Genomic DNA, 6,349 nt, shown 5'->3' with positions numbered 1-6,349 from the left:
TGGTATAGTGCAATCCTTGGGTGATGTACCTAAGGTGAGGACGTAGGCGGGTATAGCCGAACCTCCTAAAAATCCCTGTGTCACTCTCTTCCCTATTCTCTTTAAATTTCAGCACATATATACTGCGTGAATGTTTATTTAAATTGTTGGAAATAACTTTGTAATTGGGAATTGCGGAAACCTCAAAAGGGGAGTACACTAATTAAATCTTGCAGAAACCTTCTAAGGAAGTACGTTTATTAACCAGGTCGTTCATTCGCTACAGCTTAACATCAAAAGATAGAATCTTGGAAACTTTCTGAAATTGTTATAGCAATTCACATTGTGAAGCATTATCTTAATTGATAGAATCGTTCTATTGGTTTTTAGTTTAAATAGTGTCTTGGATGAATTTGAGATTGAGAATCAAACCATACATGTCTGTTTGTTGAATTAAAAAATTAGTTGAGAAATAATTTATAAAAAGAGTTTAAAAGAAATTTTTAAATCCCAAATCACTCCCCTCTTGGGAGTACACCTTACTTTTCAATTGGTATCAGAGCGGAATTATAGCAAATCTTAAATTAGAAGCTATATAAAGATCTCTATGGCACACCTAGGCATATCTCCCTTTGCTGAGCGTCAATCCTCAACTAGACCTCTTATCTTCTATGGTGTTAACTACACCTTTTGGAAACAAAGAATGAGAATCTATTTACAAACTATGGATTCAAAAGCATGGAAATTTTTCACACATGGTGACCTTATCCCAACTAAAATCATGGATGGTAAAGAAATACCTAAAGAAGAAGAGGAGATGACCAACAATGATCATAAAATGTTGCAAGTAAATTCAAGTGCTATAAATGCATTGTATTGTGCCATTGATATAAATGGGTTCAATAGGGTCATGGCTTGCAAATCAGCCAAAGAAATATGAGATAAATTAGAAGTAACCTATGAAGGAACGATTGATGTGAGAGACAATAGAATTGATATGCTGACTAGCGAATATAAAGCTTTTAGGATGAGCCCTGATCAAACTATCACTAATATGTACACTAGGTTCACCCATATAATAAACTCTTTCAATGCCTTAGGGAAAAACTACTCTACATATGAGATGATCCGAAAAATCCTTAGAGGACTTCCACAAATTTGGGAATCTCAAGCCACAGCAATTATGGAAGGAAGAAATCTCAAAATACCTCCCTAGAAAAATTAATTGGATCGCTTCTCACCTATGAGATGACTATGAATGAAAGGAATTCTAAAAATAACAAACAAAAGAAATTAGTAGCCCTTAAAGTTTTAAAGAAAGTTCTAGAGAAGAAGATAATAATGAATTAGATGATGATGAAATAGTATTGCTCACTAGGAGACTTGGAAAATTCTTCAAGAAAAATAAGAAATTTGCTAGAAAGTTTAGAGGTTCAAAATTTGAAAAAGGTGAAACAAATAAAAAGAAACTAAGAATGAACCTCCTACATGTTACGATTGTTAAAAGGTTGGACAAATTAAACGTGATTGTCCACAGCTCAAGAAAGACAAAAAGAAGAAGAAGAAGGCTATGAAAGCTACTACATGGGAAGACACAAGCTTAAGTGAATCAGAGAACGAATCAAGTGAACAAGAAGTAGCGAACATGTGCTTCATGGTAAAAAATGCTGAGGTAAATTAAATTCTAGCTCATCTAAAGAATCAAGTGATGAATCATGCAGTGACTCATGTGAAAGTATGCCATCATATAAAGAAATCCAGGCTGAATTGTTTGCATTACATAGTAGGTTTATCAAAGTAACAAAAAGAAACATAGCTTTAAAAGAACAAAATGAAGCACTCAAAAATCTATTAGAAACTTCAAAATTAGTTGAAAAAGAAAATAAACAAGATGTCTCAAGATTTGGTAAAACTTCAAGTAAATGGTGAAAGCAAGAAATAGTTAGAAATAAAAGACCTTAAAAAAAATTGAGGATAAGGATAAAAACATCCACAATTTTACAAAAGGAAAAGTGAACTTTGAAAAGTTGATTGGAACCCAAAGAGTGTCATTAGATAAAAAAGGAATTAGATATAATGGAATCGAGAACAAAAGAAAAGGAGTCTATATATGGGATACTTTGTAAAAGAATCAAAGTATTATGCAAGTACATCTTCCACAAATATTTATGAACACACTACCTGCTTCTAGTGTAAGAAAAGGGGACATGTAAAATTTGAATGCCCATTTAAAAGAAAAAATGTTAAAGTCAAAAAGGTATGGAAAGTCAAAGAAAATAAATCTAAAATAAAAAGACCTAAGAAGGTTTGGGTACCTAAAAATAACATATTGAACCCTTCCTATAGGTTTGCTCTTGGACAACCCCATCAAAAGAAAAATGGTACTTGGACAACAGGTGTTCAAGACACATGACTAGAGATGAATCCAAATTCACCACACTAATACAAAAAGATGGTGGATACCTCACGTTTGGCGATAATGCTAAAGGAAAAATCATTGGAATTGGAAAAATAGGTAAAGAACCTTCTTTGACCATTCATGATGTTTTGTTAGAAGATGGATTGAAACATAATCTCTTAAGTATAAACCAATTAAGTGATAAAGGATTCGACATAATTTTCAAACAAGACAAATGCATTGTTGAAAATAGAGGAAAACATAATGTCCTATTCACCGCAAAAAGAATTGATAACGTGTATTGCATAAATTTTGAAGATCTAAAATCTCAAGATATCATATGCTTAGCAACCATGAATGAAGTAAGTTGGCTATGTCATAGAAGACTAGGACACACTAGTATGGACTTACTATCAAAATTAGTTAAAAATAATTTAGTTAGAGGACTACCAAGCACTAAGTTTATAAAGGATAAAATATGCGATGCTTGTCAACTAGGAAAGCAAACTAAGTCTAGCTTTAAGAAGAAGAAACATATTTCTACTAGCAGGCCCTTAGAGCTTATCCACTTAGATTTATTTGGCCCTACTAGAACACAAAGTTTAGGAGGAAAGAAATATGCTTTTGTCATCATTGATGACTACTCCAGGTTTACTTAGGTACTTTTCTTAGCCTCTAAAGATGAAGCTTGCAATATGTTGATAAACTTGTGTAAAAGACTTCAAAATGAAAAAGGATATGGTGTTTTAAATATTAGGAGTGATCAAGGAAGAGAATTCAATAATAAAGATGTTGATAAATTTTGCAATGAACATGAAATAAATCACAAATTTTCAGCACCTAGAACTCCACAACAAATTGGAGTTGTTGAAAGAAAGAATAGATCCTTTCAAGAAATGGCTAGGACCATGTTAAATGAACATAAATTACCTAAGAAATTTTGGGTTGAAGCAGTTAATGCCGCATGTTATGTAATGAATAGAGTTTCCATAAGATCAAGTGCTTTGTACTAAATGATAAAGGTGACTTAGGAAAATTTTATGCAAAATTAGATCAAGGAATCTTTTTAGGGTATGCGTTGAATAGCAAAACATTAAGAATCTACAATAAAAGAACACACACAATTATAGAATCAATTCATGTAGCCTTTGATGAAGTAAATCCATTTACACAAGCAATTGATATTGAAGAAGTTAAAACTGACGCTACACAAAAACTAGAAGACTTAGAAATCATAGAAGAAAAAGAAGAGAAAAATGAAGTAACTCCAAATAATGATTCTACTGAAAATTATGAGTTACCTAAAGAATGGAAATTTGTAAAAAATCGTCCAAAAGATCAAATCATAGGAGAACCATCACGAGGTGTATCAACTAGATCCTCATTCAAAAATCTATGGAATTATTATGCATTTCTATCCCAAGAAGAACTTAAGAACATTGAAGAAGTGTTAAGTGATGATTCATGGATAATAGCAATGCAAGAAGAATTAAATCAGTTTGAAAGAAATAGAGTATGGAAATTAGTTCCTAGACCCGATGATCATTCAATAATGGAACTAGATGGGTCTTTAGGAATAAAAAGGGATGAAAATGGTATTGTAGTAAGAAATAAGGCAAGACTCGTAGCTTAAGGATATAATCAAGAAGAAGGAATAGACTACGATGAGACTTTTTCCCCCGTAGCAAGAATGGAAGCCATAAAAATGTTATTAGCCTATGCATCTCACAAAGAATTTAAAATTTATCAAATGGATGTAAAAAGTGCATTTTTAAATGGATTTATAAATTAAGAAATCTATGTAGCACAACCTCCTGGTTTTGAGGATATAAATAATCCTAATCATGTATTTAGATTGAGTAGATTCCTATTAGAAAATGGTTTTTCAAGAGGAAAGGCGGACAATACCTTATTCATAAAATCTAAGAATAAAGACATGCTTCTTATACAAATTTATGTTGATGATATCATCTTTGGTGCTACAAATGATGATTTATGTAAGGAATTTGCAAAATGTACACAAAACGAATTTGAAATGAGTATGATGGGAGAGTTAAATTACTTTGTAGGATTACAAATCAAGCAATCTAAAAATGGTACATTTATAAATCAATCAAAATATATAAGGGATATGCTTAAGAAATTTGACATGGAAGGTAGCAAGCCAATAGGAACACGAATGAGCACTTCCATAAGTCTTGATAAGGATGGAAAAGGAAAACTAGTTGATATGAAATACTATTGAGGTAAGATAGGTAGTCTGCTATACTTGATAGCTAGAAGACCAGATATAATGTTTAGTGTATGCATGTGCGCCCGGTTTTAATAAGCTCTTAAGGAATCTCATCACATTGCGGTAAAAAGAATCTTAAGATATTTGATAGGCACTATTGACTTAGGACTATGGTATCCTAAGGAGACTGGATTTGAGATGATTAGTTATTTAGATGCACATTATACGGGATGTAAAATTGATAGAAAAAGCACAAGTTGAACTTGTCATTTTCTAGGACTATCTCTTGTGTCTTGGTTCTCCAAGAAACAAAATTTCATAGCCTTATCTACTGCTGAAGTTGAGTATGTCGCAATAGTTAGCTGTTGTGCTCAAACACTCTATATGAAACAACAATTAAAACACCTTAATTTAGAGTACTCAACTATACCTATAAAGTGTGATAATACAAGTGCTATAAATATTTTGAAAAATCCTATATCATACTCAAGGACCAAGCATATTGACATAAGACATAATTTTCTAAGAGATCATGTGCAAAAAGAGGATATTATTCTTGAATTTGTGAATACAAGTGACCAATGGGGGATATTTTTACCAAACCTCTAACCTAACTTCTGAGCTTAGTCAATTGACATGCTACTATCTGAGGATAATTAAAATGCGCTAAATGTTCAGGCGACTGAACTCAACTTTAATCGACTGAGCTAGCCGATTCTTTAAATACTAGTAGTGCGCGAACCCTAACTTTTCAGTTCCTCAGTCAACTAAACCTATTTCTTCACTCACACGAACTCACCTTTCTTCAATCTCAAGCATTTCTACATAAAAAAATCACCGATTAAATCAAGGATTTCATCTTCCCATCTCAAAAATTTTAAGGTTTTCATCTTTTATCCTGAAATCAAAATGCCAAGAACTAAGCAAATGAAAAATCAAGGATCTCCTTTAGGGAAGGAAGATGACAACATTGAAAGATGGCTCATTGCTTCTCACGACGTGTGACGGTATAAGGATCACCTTCGTTCCACATATCTGATACTTGGTAAGAATCTAGATACTACGTTCTTTGAATCTGACTTTCTTAACATTCTATCAATCTTTAGGAAACTAGGATGGCATAATTTTGTCACGTATCAAGCCAAAGAACTTTATCCAAATTTGGTGTAAATTTTCAATGCAAGTTTAGCCCAAAACGATTCTGTAATTACTTCTGAGATGAAGGGAAAATCCATTTGCCTAACTCCATTAACCTTGGCCCCCATTCTCCATGTCCAACAAGGAGAATTTGAGTGTCCTAATTTTGGGCAAAATTGGATTATGAAGCAAGGATTAACTCCTGAGGAATTCTTACCTATGATTATGACTGAAGCTCTTATTTATTTTGGAAATCTACGACTATACAATCAACTGAACCTCCAGGCATAGATTCCCCAGAAGATAATCACATATAATATATAGCCTTGTTGACCTAATTGGTCATATCCCATTTTGATAATGACAAATACATTGGCACTGATGTTTGCCCTGAGCTTGCATGTAGGTTCACTCTACGCATGAAGTCGAAAAGATCTCTATATCATGATGGCGTATGGTGACTCCAAGGAAGATTGAAGAATATTATGCTTAATTTATTTTTGTATTTTTATATTCTTCATTCTGATTTGTAATTCAATATGGTCTGTAATAACTGCATCATGCATGATAGGACTTTATTCTCAGGTTGCCCTAGATTGACC

Source organism: Malania oleifera, chromosome 11, assembly GCF_029873635.1.
Source record: "Malania oleifera isolate guangnan ecotype guangnan chromosome 11, ASM2987363v1, whole genome shotgun sequence".
Lineage (NCBI taxonomy): Eukaryota > Viridiplantae > Streptophyta > Magnoliopsida > Santalales > Ximeniaceae > Malania > Malania oleifera.
The sequence above is the reverse complement of the archived record's forward strand: the minus strand, read 5'-3'. Positions refer to the sequence as shown.